Genomic DNA, 14,081 nt, shown 5'->3' with positions numbered 1-14,081 from the left:
CTCATCATGCAATGAGAGTGCGTTTAGTTTAGAAACACAATGCAGCACTTTTCCTGTTGCATGTATTGTGTGAAATAAGTGAAATGCATTGTCAAATGTAAGGCACCAAGTTTAACCTGTCAGTAGTTTGAATATGCTCATCCCATTGAAACCTTTGGTGATCCAAATGGAGGGAGCGAGTGTCAGTGGGGCCTGGATTGGGACCCAGGCCCATTATTGTACAGATTTGTCACAGACCTATCGCTCCATCACAATTTATGTGCAATACCATTGTCCAGTTTTTGCACCTATTGTGGAGTTACACTTGAAGGTCAGACATTTTCAGGTTAAAATCAACACTTCATGGTTTCAAATGAGGTAACCATTTTGAACGTTGGACTATAGGTGAATTTATTAAGGTCAACATTTCAATCATTCTTTTTTTAAATATAAATTTAGAGTACCCAATTATTTTTTTTCCAATTAAGGGGCAATTTAGCGTGGCCAATCCACCTAACCTGCACATCTTTGGGTTGTGGGGTCGAAACCCACGCAGACACGGGGAGAATGTGCAAACTCCACACGGATAGTGACCCAGGGCCGGGATTCGAACCCGGGTCCTCAGCGCTGTAGTCCCAGTGCTAACCACTGCGCCACGTGCCGCCCTCATTTCAATCATTCTAAGATGGAAGTAGGTCTGCACTTAGAGAATAATATACTTTTTATACTCCTATTTTCTCAAAAAACAAAATTATAAGTTTGGTGAATAAGTGCTCAATTGGCAAATGATTAAATTTGAATTATATCTTCGCTGTGTGATTCTGCAACAGTTGTAAACATTGAACGGAGGTTGGGATTGATGAAACAAACCCAGTAAGTCTTCAGGTGATGATGGATTAAAAAAAATAAACTTGCATTCTTATACCATTTTATTCTCCCCTCCCAAATTACTTTGAAATGCAGTGTATGTTATGTTGAATCGTGGTAGCCATTTTGCACTTAACCTTTTGCAAAAAGCAAAGAGCACAGTCACTAGTTAATCTTTTTTTAATGGTATTGAGTCAGGGAAAAATGTTGGTCATGCAAACACAATCTTGAATGTCCACTGGAAAAGCAGACGAGTCCTCAAATGTCCGACGGTGCACCTTATTACTCCAGTGGAGTGCCAGCCTATATAACAAAAACATTTTGCATTTATGCAGCACCTTTAATACAGAAAAATGTCCCAAAGCACTGCACAGTTTTGCAGACAGACAAAAATAGATGCTGAGAAAACTGGGATATTAGGAGAGTTGACTCAAAGTTTGATCAAAGGGAATGGTTTTAATTAGAGGCTTAGAGGAGTGGGGTGGGTCCTTAGTGATTGTTTAGGGTGGGAAACATGGGACGGGATTCTCCAGCCTGGGGCCGGGCCGGAGAATCCCCGCGACCGGGCCATGCCGGCCCCACGCCGGCACGCGATTCTCCGCAGAGCGGAGCGAGCGGCCGTCGTGAAAATGCTGAGTCCCGCTGGCGCCGTCCACACCTGTTCGCAGCCGGCGGGAACTCTGCGTGGAAGGGTCGGGTGGCAACCTGTGGGGGGGGGGGCGAGGGTGGCTCTGACCCGGGGGGGGTGGGGGGGGTCTCCGATGTGGCCTGGCCTGCGATCGGGGCCCACCGATCGGCGGGCCAGCCTCTCTGGCTGGCGGCCTTTTTCTACAAGCTGGCCCCTGTATCCCTGCGCCATGTTGCGTCAGGCCCGGCGCATTGAAGGAGGCCACAACGCATGCTCGCTTTCCGCCGGCGCCACTGCGCCACTGCGCATGCGCGGATCCCGCGGCACACCGTTTGCGCCGGGATCAGCAACTGGAGCGGCGTGAACCACTCCAGTGCCGTGCTGACCCCTTGTAGGGGCCAGAATTACTCCTGGCAGTGGCCCATTCACGCCTTCGTAAAACGCGACGGCATTTACGATGGTGTGGAAAATCTGCCGCGGGATGGGAGAATCCCGCCCATGGTGCCTGGACAGTTGCCACTGTTGAGTCAGAATCAAGGGAGAAATGCACAAGAGGCTAGAATAGAGTTCTAGACTTAAGGGGCGTCATTCTCTGACCCCCCGCCGGGTCGGAGAATGGCCGTTGGCCGCCGTGAATCCCGCACCCGGCCCCGCCGAAGTCTCCGGTACCGGAGATTGGGCGGGGGCGGGAATCGGGCCGCGCCGGTTGGCAGGACCCCCCCGCTCAATTATCCGGCCCGGATGGGCCGAATTCCCGCCCAGAAATTGCCTGTCCCGCCGGCGCAAATAAAGCCTGGTATTTACCGGCGAGACCAGGCGGCGTGGGCGGGCTCCGGGGTCCTGCGGGGGGGGGGGGGCGCGGGGCGATCTGACCCCGGGGAGTGACCCCACGGTGGCCTGGCCCGCGATCGGGGCCCACCGATCCGCGGGCGGGCCTGTGCCGTGGGGGCACTCTTTTCCTTCCGCCTCCGCCACAGCCTCCACCATGGCGGAGGCGGAAGTGACTCTCCCTACTGCACATGCGCGGGAAACTGTCGGCGGCCGCTGACGGTCCCGCGCATGCGCCGCATTTCCGCGCCAGCTGGCGGGACACCAAACGCCATTTCCGCCAGCTGGCGGGGCGGAAATCCCTCCGGCGCCGGCCTAGCCCCTCAATGTTGGGGCTCGGCCCCCAAAGATGCGGAGCATTCCGCACCTTTGGGCCGGCACGATGCCCGTCTGATTGGCGCCGTTTTTGGCGCCAGTCAGCGGACATCGCGCCGTTGGGGGAGAATTTCGCCCAAGATGTGGAATGAAAAGTTGTGACCTATTGACATGTTGATGATGGATAGGACTCGGTTAAGAATAACAGTATTACAGGTGTATATGAGTGATTCTACATGCTTCAACTTCACCATTAACATTATGCGTGACTATGTGTGACTTCATCCTATCTGACTGCGTCACAGCCTGGTATGGCAACTGCTCAGCCCAAGACCTTATGAGACTACAGAGAGTTGTGAACACAGCCCAGTCCATCACCTGAACCGGCCTTCCATCCATTGACTCTGTCTACACCTCCCGCTGCATAATTAAGGATCTCTCCCAGGTGAGTTATTCTCTCTTCCATCGGGCAGAAGGTACAAAAATTTGAGAACATGAACGAACCAATTCAAAAGCAGTTTCTTCCCCGCCATTGCCAGACTCCAGAATAACCCTCTTTTGGACTGAACTGATCTCTCCACGCATCTTCCCTACTGTGTATCTACATTGTGTATTTATCGTATGTCCTATGTTTTTCATGTATGGCACAATCTGCCTGGACTGTACGCAGAACAATACTTTTCACTGTACCTCAGTACACATGACAATAAATCTAAATTATGATGTCATTTCAATATACAAAGAATCACAGTGTGTTGGAGTGAAACTAGAGGAGAGAGCAATGCATTAACTTATAGCGACGACAGGTCTTATAATAGTACAAAGTCAAATGCTTGTCTCGTTGGTTGGAGAAAAGGAGAGTCTATTGCCTTTGTAGAGGGATCGCCCTCAAATAAATTGGGCACTAACAAGCCTCCAAGGCTGGCAAGATGGGATGTTTAACTATAATGCCAGTTTTGTCCTCATTCAGCGTACGTTGCCACCATAGTAAAGACATTGAAGCTTGCACTGGAAACAACTGCTTGGAGGATCAGCACGGTATCATCGTGGATAGCACAATTGTTTCACAGCTCCAGGGTCCCAGGTTCGATTCCGGCTTGGGTCACTGTCTGTGCGGAGTCTGCACGACCTCCCCGTGTGTGCGTGGGTTTCCTCCAGGTGCTCCGGTTTCCTCCCACAGTCCAAAGCTGTGCAGGTTAGGTGGATTGGCCATTATAAATTGTCCTTAGTGTCCAAAATTGTCCTTAGTGTTGGGTGGGATTACTGGGTTATGGGGATAGGGTGGAGGTGTCGACCTTGGGTAGGGTGTTCTTTCCAAGAGCCGGTGCAGACTCGCTGGGCCGAATGGCCTCCTTCTGCACTGTAAATTCTATGATAATCTATGATCATTAAGCTGATTGACACTTTATTTGCCGGTTAGTACTTACTCAAGAGGCTGTACAGTATTCTCGCATCAGCCCCCCCTAACAGTGACCTGCTAATTGGCAGTTAACTAGTCTTCTCAGATATTCTGAGCACTACTTAAAGGTACATCACCTCTTAGAATCATAGAATGTACAGTGCAGAAGGAGGCCATTCGGCCCATCGGGTCTGCACCAGCCCTTGGAAAGAGCACCCCACTTAAGCCCACGCCTCCATCCCATCCATGTAACCCAGTAACCCCAGCTAACCTTTGGGACTCTATGGGGCAATTGATCATGGCCAATCCACCTAACCTGCACATCTTTGGACTGTGGGAGGAAACCTGAGCACACGGAGGAAACCCACGCACACACGGTGAGAAAGTGCAAACTCCTCACAGTCACCTGAAGCCAGAATTGAACCTGGGTCCCTGGAGCTGTGAGGCAGCAGTACTAACCACTGTGCCACCATGCCGCCCTAAGTGTGCTAACTTGGGCTAAGTTAAGGCATGTTGTTTTGGTGCTATTTGTGCCATTTAAGGACTAAAATGACGATGATGTGTGTGCATATTTCAGCTGCAAATTGAGCGGAATGCCAACCTGATGAGGGTTTAGCACTATACAGCAGAGCAGGTAGGTGACATCAATTAGTGTGTAACACTGACCTGATGCCAACTGTGTCAGTTTGGAGTTCAATGCTTCAGCTGATAGCTTCTGTTCACCTCGCACAGCTGAACACACATTAAGCAGTAGAAGGACACACCCATAAGCTATTTGAAGAGGTTGGTTGCTGGTTGATTTTTTTTTGGCTGTTGTTACATAGCTACACGTTTGCCGATTTCTATAGTTGCTTCAAATTGAATAAATCTACGGTGAGTGGTATGGCATATGCTGAGGAACTTTCTTGCTTGACTTCAAAGCCTCTGCAAAAAAACAGTTGTGCCCAGTGTACTAGCAGGCATTCCCCTTTGAAAATACCACGATTGGGAGAATAGTCAGAGGTTACACAGAGCAGGACAAACTGCTAGAAGAGGGAGAAGAGCTCTCAGCAGAAGATTTTATTCATCCAAGATACTTGGAGAGAAATTCTCCACTTGGGCCTTAACAATGTCTGAGATGTTTATGCTTAACTAAGACTGGTGCTTTACTTATTTTTCATTTAATACTGGAGAGGACTTCAGAAACACATTGGGTAACTTTCTGGGACACTTTTTCAAGACTTCAACAATCTATCAACTTTTATTCTAGAAATGAACAAGAGTAAGTTCTTTGCTCCTCTACTTGATTGGAGTCACCAGGAGAAAGGCAGGGCTTGGGCATCTTGCACAGTTCCCCAGTAGCCTGCCGTAGGATTGGGAAGAGAATACAAGACCAGGCAGGGCATCATCAGCTGCTGAATGAGGGAACAGGTGTGCAAGATGGGTTCCATCCCCTCCGGACCTCCTCCACCAGGACCTCCAACACTCAGCCCAAAAATCATCCTGAAACCTGAGGCTGTATGTCAGCCAAATCTTTCCACAACTTCAATCAAAGTGGAGTGAGTGAAGCTCATTGCTTCATGAAAGTTGCGTCTAATCAGCACCTGAGTGCTAAACCTGCAGGTGTCTCTGTTTTAGCACCTCCAGGGAAGTTCAATTTGTGGCAATCCGCATCAATAATTAGGACTAAGATAACATGCTAAAACTGGCATGTTCATCAGCAGAGTATCCATTTAGCGCTTACTTTCACCTTTTCACCAAATTAATTCGCTTCATCTGTGACATTTTTCGCAGGAAGGAAGAAAGGTCCAAACATTGCGCTGACAAAAAATCTCAAGTGACAATGAAAGCAAAGCTTCTGGCACATATTGCAGTGATAGATTTTCAGCATTCTGTGCCATCTACATGTCTCATATTGTGACTATCTTTTTGAATTATTTTCACAATGTTCTCTAACCATGATCTTTGCAACGAGATTCTTTGAGGCAGTCAGTTTACTGGTCATGTCTGCCATTGTTTATGATCGGAAAACTCTCACTCTGTTAATGCACTAGGATTGGCAGCAACGTACTGAACAAGGGCAAATACAACGCAGGAATTTGTTTACCAGAAGCTATCGACATGGAAACGTTACTTCTGCCAGCTTCCAGTCTTTTAACTTTTATTATTCATTTCTCAAAGGATAAATGCAATTGAAGTGCCAAAAAAGAACTTTTCGCTCGACAGAGAGAATTCAATTGTAATATCTACAGATGGAAGTCTCCTGTCATGAGTTGGGTTGACATTTCTCTGATTCACCATGCGGAAGATGCTACATGATCTGAGTTCAACAATGCCTGAAGTTGATTAATGTCCTTTAAAAAATTCAAATCATCTTGAACAATAAATGCAATAGAAACAACAGTCGTAGTAGAAGTGTTATAATCCATTTGTGATATCAGTGTTAGAGGATCCTGCACAACACTTGTTATAATGATGTGGTTTATGAGGTTGTTATGTTTTGCCACTGAAGGAAAACTCAGCTCAAACTTTTCAAATCTCAGTAACAATCAGTAATACTGTCACCAGTAACATTGGAGCTCCATTTTAATGGAGACAAGAGCAATTGGGGCATGTTTTACCGGCACTCTTCATTTCCTCAGCTGGATTGTTTGGAAAAGTCCAAACCAAAACTAGGTTGATGTTCAACTTGATCTCCTAGGGGTTGGAGAAGTGGAAATGATGTTTTTGCTACTGCAGCAATTGGGGGCATACACTACCTTTACTGGAGTTACATGTCCCTATACAATTTGCAGGAGAATGTTCAAAGAAAACATGACATTGAGCCACATGGGCAAATATTAGGATTTTGGTCAAAGATGCCGGCTTGCAGGAATGTCATAAAGGAGCAAAGAGTGGCAGAGCGATCTGGGGAGGGAATTGCGGAGCTTAGAGACGAGGCAGCTAGAGCTCCTTAGGAATGGAATGCTTTTGAAGAGCAGGAGATTGTATATGCTTTCCAAGAATGTAGAATTGCAGTTATGTTGATCCATAGAATAGAATCCATAGTATCCTACAGTGCTGAAGGAGGCCATTTGTGTCTGCACCGACCCTCCAAACGATCATTCCACCCATGGCACTCCCCCGCCCTATGCTCCTAACCAATCCACCTAGCCTGTACTTCGTTGGACACTAACAGGCACTTTAGCATGGCCAATGCACCTAAACTGCACATCTTTGGACTGTGGGAGGATACTGGAGCACTCGGGGGAAACTCACGCAGACACGGGGAGAAAGTGCAAGCTCCACACAGATAGTCACCCAAGGCCGGAATTGAACCTGGGTCCCTGGCGCTGCGAGGCAGCAGTGCTAAACACTGTGCATCCATGCCACTGTGTAACCGGTTAAAAGAAAGAAAGAGGTGCATTTATATATTCACTACCTCAATGTCCCAAACAGCTTTATAGCTGATGAAGTACTTTTGAAGTGTAATCACTGTTGTAATGTGGTAAGCAAATGCATAGCCAGCAATTTTCATACTCATAAAGGCGTGAAGCCAGCTTTGAATTGACATTGGTTCCCATATCTCCTTATAGTTAAAATTGCTTGCAGTGTTCCATTATAGTTTCATGGCAGAGTGTATGGAATTTCACATGGAACATGATTACAAGACTTTAGAAGTTCTTGTTATCAATCAATAATGCACAGCCCTCCCTTATCCATGATCTTTCAGAGTCAGATAGCTTTGTTACATCCGTATCATCATCACTGGCAATTGGGCAGGAGGAATTTGGTAACTGTGCAGTCTGGAATTCCTACCACTTTATAGGGCAAGTCCTTTAATGTGGGTTCCTTTGATCTTTCCCTTGCTTCAAAACTGGAAATCATGCTTTCACTAGACTGTGCTACTTCTCAGTATTTTAATTTATGTGCACACAAAGACAACCATCTTCAAAGAAAATAACAGAACTGTTACAAAAAGACTTATTAAATGGTACTCTTATAGCAAAAGGATTGATATCCTGATTGTAGAGGGAAAAAAAAACAAGTATTGCAAAAGTCACTTTGAAAGAGGGTTCAAATTCAGCTTGTTCCAAGTTCATTCCTTCTGAGCGGAACACTCTCCAGATAGACTGTTGGAAGGCCAACCAAATTAACCAAGTGGCTTGCAATGTTGGTCATCAGAAAAGCAGCCCACATGATTGGCACCCTGAGCATTAAACATTCTTTAACATTCGCTCCCTCCACTACTGAAGCACAATGGCCACAATGTGTATCGTACGCAACTCGTCAACAGCACCTTACATATACGTGACCTCTACCACTTGGAAGAACAAGGGCAGCAGATGCATGGGAACACCTCCAACTGCAAGTTCCCCTCTAAGACACATACCAGCCTGAATAGAAAATATACTATTGTTCCTTCACTGTTGCTGGATCAAATTCCTGGAGCTCCCTCTCTAATGCGCCACTGTGGGTGCATCTCCACCACATGGCCTGCAGGGGTTCAAGGTGGCTACCATCACCACCTTCCCAAGGGCAAATAGGGATGGCCAATAAATGCTGGCCTAGCCAGTGAGGCCCATATCCCGTGAAATGAATAACTAAAAAAAAGAGGAGTGAGGCAGTTAGGCCTCTCACAAGTAGCGTCACTTGATCCCTGTAGTTCTAATTGTATTTACTCAAAGCAAATTATGGTAGTTATGGCAGGACTATTTTGAATGGAGATAAAAAGTAAAAATACTGGAGCAACTGTGCTAGTTTCTGAAAAGCCGTAAAATATGGCCCAGGTTTGCTCTGCTGGGTCATTTCATAACATACACAGTTAGACATTTTCCTGCACTGTTCAGCTCAAAATGTTTTTGCCTGACCAGTAGCTGCAAGCATGAGCTGATAACAGAAGGAAACAGGGGACTTGATGTTGGTGAACAATGGGGTAAACAGTGCATTTTAAAAAATAATGAGATTTAAGGATTGCGAAATAAACAGCAAGGACTGTCAAATTAGCTGCGAAAATGTTGTGCAAAAAGAAAGAAACGATGGAGAGAAGGAGGTTATCATTCACGTGCTGCTATCTTTTCAGCAGATTCTGGCCTTTAATATTTTGGGTATAAATTTAAGAACAAGTCCTTATCATTCTGACAAACTGTCTGCACCCGAAACACTAACTTATCCATGTTTCAGACTTGAGCTTTTGCCTGCTAGATCTGTGTTTTTGCAGCAATTTCTGTTCTTATTCAACTTAATAATTACACCAGTTTTTTCTTCAAATTCTGTGTTTATGAAATGTAAAACATGTTGAAAAAGACCTGCTGTGATTTAATCTAGCATGTTTGATGAACACATTCTGATGGGAAAGAGATACCAACTGTTTAACCCAGGTACTTTTATTAAATTGTGACTATAGAGAGCAGCCATTTGACCTGTAACCTGCAGGCATTAAGTACAGGTCTTGCAGCTGCCTGCCACTCAAACCTGCCCGCCTCAGGCTACTTCCATGAATGCTTAGCCAAGCGGGAGCAAGGCGTTTCTGATTGGGGTAGAAGTTGATATAGTTCGGCTCACACAATTTAAACTGTAGCTCTTACTGGGATGGATGGCAACAGCACTAACGACCTGCCCTGGCGAGGGAAAACGGTTAATGTAGGAAACAAAAAAAGTAAACTTTGAAATAATTAGTGTCGGGTTTGAAGAGAGCTCGTGCCAAGAGCGTCAGCCACAATTTCTGGTGGCCGGACTGGTGCCGCAGTGCAGCTGTAGCAAGCAGCACCTAGCCAACGCTATGACAGGAACTGAGAATTAATTTCAATGGAAAAAAAGAACCTCTTGAAATACTTCATTAATGGTCCCATTAAAGTTGCCCCGACTACATTAACACTTGGTCATAGAATGAGATTGGAGACCCTTTTTATATACAGTGCAGCTTGCTTCAAGTGTGAAGGAGCAGCTGGACTTGTAGTACTGAAAGTAATGATGTGGAGATGCCGGCATTGGACTGGGGTGAGCACAGTAAGAAGTCTTACAACACCAGGTTAAAGTGCAACCTAACAGCACCGTGGGTGTACCTGGACTGTAAGTGGTTCAAAAAGATGCTCGCCACCACCATCTCAAGGGGAATGAATGCTGATCCTTGCTCAGTGATGTCCACATCCCTCAAATGAATTTTAAAAAATTGTCACAACTAAAAATTCATTTTGAAAACTAGTTTCAAACAAATTGCTACCAAATCAACCATTAACTCCACTGAAAGACACACAAGTGTGTCAGTCAAGCGTGGAGTGGACAAGATAGACATCGTGATGTTGTTATGCTTCTGGGATGGTTTTCTAAAGATGTTTTATACATCTTGAGACACTGTCGTATTACAACAGATGCCTACATTCAACAGAGAAAGATCATTGTGGCTTTCCACATACACATAGAACATTTACTATACTTTTGTATCTGCAGCCAGCAATTTTGTATTTCGTTCTCCCTGACCTGGTACCACATACGTACCCTTTGCTCCCCTCTGCCAAATGACATCTCATTCAAACTAGTGCTTTGTGCTACACTGTGTGGAACATAGCATTAAAGCAATATATGTGGCAATGCCCATGTACTTACTCTGTGTCTCCTTTGAAGAAGCACTGGTTGTTACTGTGCTGCCCACAGCACAGCCATGAACCCTGCTGAGTTGCTTTGTAATTCTGACCTCTCGGAAACACCATTGAAACATGAACCTTCACAAGCGTTAACTGAAGAGCAATTCAGTTGTCTCATTCCATGGGAGAGTGAGTGCAAGCTTATCTGGATAGAATTACAGATCCCACCACCTAATTGGACAATTTCATGCTGCAGGAACAGTCTGCTCTGTAGACTGACATTGAGCAGCCTACCACGGCATTAGCATCTGCAAGCAAGACCTCAGGCAAGCACAGTTGGAGCAAAGGGTTCCCTCTGATAAACGTTGGACTTTGTGGCCCACAGTCCAATGCTGGTTATGAATATACGTGGAAAAGCACAGAAAAAACCATCAGGGAGACATTCTGAAAGCTTCCTGCTAGTAGGAGCAGCATTCAAAGCATGAGGTCCCCTTCCCTCCCCAGTCAGAATAGGACAAAGTAGGCTGCCAGCCAGGAAAATCACAAGTAGATCCTCAAAGACCACTTTCAGGAAACTTCCCGATCTGATCTTTGCAATGGAGACATCACTTACGTGAAGAACATTGCAACCTGGTATACAATGCATGATAAGTCTGCACAGTGACATGTTACGTTAAATAAATTACATGTAAACATTAATAATGTGCCTTGTTGAACTGTTCCATAAATTCTGGAGATTGCACAGAAGAGCTAATGACCACATTTGGACCCATATCTCTCAATATTACTCTTTGTCTTCCACTGTGAAACTGTTGGTGCATCATGAACGCTTCAAGCCACAGACTCCTTGGGAGGTCCATAGGAACATAGGAGAACTTTGGAGCAGGAGTAGGTGATTTGAGCCTGTTCCACCATTCAATATAATAATACTGATCTGGCTGTGGTCTCAACTCCACACTGCCCCCTTTAACCTTGACTCCTTTGTCTCTCAAAAACCGGTCTAACTCTGCCTTAAATAAATTCAATGACCCAGCCTCCACTGCTTTCTGAGAGGGGGAGGGAGAGAAGAGAATTCCACACACCAATGGCATGCAGAGAAAATAGATTTCCTCATCCCTCTCTTAGACAGTAAACATTTATTCTTAAACTATGTCCCCTGGTTCTATTCTCTCCCACAAGAAAAAATATCCACCCTATCAATCCCGTCAGGATCTTATATGTTTCGACGCGATCAGGGATGGACAAAAATTGCTGGCCTAGCCTGCAAAACCCACATCCCTTCAAGGAATAAAACGAATACGCTTTCTGTTCCTACATTTGTAGTTTGCTTCGAAGTAATAATCTGGGTTTACTTTATCCATTTCTAATAGTGAATATATTATGTACTTTAAAGAAGGTCTCTTCACCACTTTCCTTATGGAACTGTTAAACGTAATCCTTTGTAATCTTTCTCAAAGCCCACTCATATTACAGTTTTGTTGCTCTGTTCTGCACCCTTTCTGTTTGCAAGTATTGCCTGGAAAGTCAGTGAGGGCCGTCCTGATGTTCCTCTGTAGCTCAGGCACGAGATAGGAACATAGGAACATAGGAATTAGGGGCAGAAGTGGGCAATTCAGCTCTTCGAGCCTGCTCCACCATTCAATCAGATCATGGCTGATCTCTTCCTGGCCTCAAATCCACCTCCACAACTGTGGCCCATTTTTAAAATCAGAAATATATCTATCTGTTTCTTGAAACTATTTAATGCCTCAGAGTCCACCGCACTACGGGGCAGCGGGTTCTACAAATTCACCACTCGGCGAGAAGTAGTTCCTCCTCATCTCAGTTCTAAATCTACCACCTCACAACCTATATCCATGACCTCTCATTCTAGGCTGCCCCACAAGGGAGAACATTTTGTCTACATTTACTTTATCAATCCCTTTTAGTATTTTATATACCTTGATCAGATCCCTTCTCATCCTTCTGAACTCCAGCTAGTATAAGTCCAAACTGTTTAATCTCTCCTCATACGTCAACCCTTTCATTCTGGAATCAATCTGGTGAACCTGCTCTGAACTGCTTCCAATGCCACCACATCATTCCTCAAATAAGGAGACCAAAACTGGACACAATACTCCAGTTGTGGTCTCAACAACACCCTATACAATTGCAACAACACTTCTCTACTTTTTTACTCCAGTCCTTTTGCAATAAATGCTAACATTCCATTTGCCTTTTTGATTACATGCTGTACCTCCATACGGACTTTCTGTGATTCATGAACAAAGACACCCAGATCTTTCTGCCCAAATGCATTTTGAATCTGCTTTCCATTTAGCTAATAATTTAACTGGCTATTTTTTCACTCAAAATGGATAACCCCACACTTATTTACATTAAACTCCATCTGCCCAATTTTGGCCCAATCTCCTAGCCTATCTCTATCCGTCTGTAAAATCTTTATCTCCTTCACTGCCTGCTTTACCACCTATTTTAGTATCATCCGCAACTGTTGCGATGTTACACTCTGTCCCTGCTTGCAGATCATTTATATAGATTGTAAACAGTTGAAGTGTGACGACTGAACCCTGCGGCACCCCACTAGTTACAATTCACCAGCCAGAGAAGGAGCCATTTGTCCCGACTCTCTGCTTTCTGACAGTCAGCCAACCCTCAATCCAGTCCAGTACATTATCCCCAATCCCCTGTGATCTCACCTTCTGGACAGTCTTTTATGTGGCACTTTATCAAACGCCTCCTGGAAGTACTCTGGAGATTGATGAAACCTACTGAAATGGCATATATGCCATTTACACGATTTTCCGGGATATCCACCAGTCTCCTGCTGGCATTGCGACAGAGATCTGAGTGAATTTCCCCAGAATATCTATTTTGGCATTGAGATGACCATCATTTAGCCGAATGCGCAGCATTGTGGTTTGCAAAGTCGTACAAATTCTGTTCACTTAAGTACCCTATCCATGTCAACTGCTTTACATCAAAATTCAGGTATCCGCTATTAATCCCAAAACTTTTTCAAAGTCTTCTTTCCATATTCCATAAGGCAGCACGGTAGCATTGTGGATAGCACAATTGCTTCACAGCTCCAGGGTCCCAGGTTCGATTCCGGCTTGGGTCACTGTCTGTGCGGAGTCTGCACATCCTCCCCGTGTGTGCGTGGGTTTCCTCCAGGTGCTCCGGTTTCCTCCCACAGTCCAAAGATGTGCAGGTTAGGTGGATTGGCCATGATAAATTGCCCTTAGTGTCCAAAATTGCCCTTAGTGTTGGGTGGGGTTACTGGGTTGTGGGGATGGGGTGGAGATGTTGACCTTGGGTAAGGTGCTCTTTCCAAGAGCTGGTGCAGACTCGATGGGCCGAATGGCCTCCTTCTGCACTGTAAATTCTATGAATGAAATTCAGGTCTTTCAAAATGTGTGCATGTGCAATGCATTACAGATCAAACATGGGAGACTGAAGTAGACACCAGTTCCACCCCCTCCCCCCCCGATTCCTGTACTCACTGCATCCCCCTCAGATCAAG

General features: G+C 45.5%; 1 protein-coding gene across 1 annotated transcript in view; it reads right to left on the bottom strand.

The window, feature by feature from the left end:
* Positions 1–14,081, bottom strand: part of axin1 (axin 1) — a 368,189-nt gene that overhangs the window by 185,088 nt on the left and 169,020 nt on the right. The gene's annotated exons all lie outside the window — the stretch shown is intronic.

Source organism: Scyliorhinus torazame, chromosome 17, assembly GCF_047496885.1.
Source record: "Scyliorhinus torazame isolate Kashiwa2021f chromosome 17, sScyTor2.1, whole genome shotgun sequence".
Lineage (NCBI taxonomy): Eukaryota > Metazoa > Chordata > Chondrichthyes > Carcharhiniformes > Scyliorhinidae > Scyliorhinus > Scyliorhinus torazame.
This window is presented reverse-complemented; position numbering and strand designations above follow the sequence as displayed.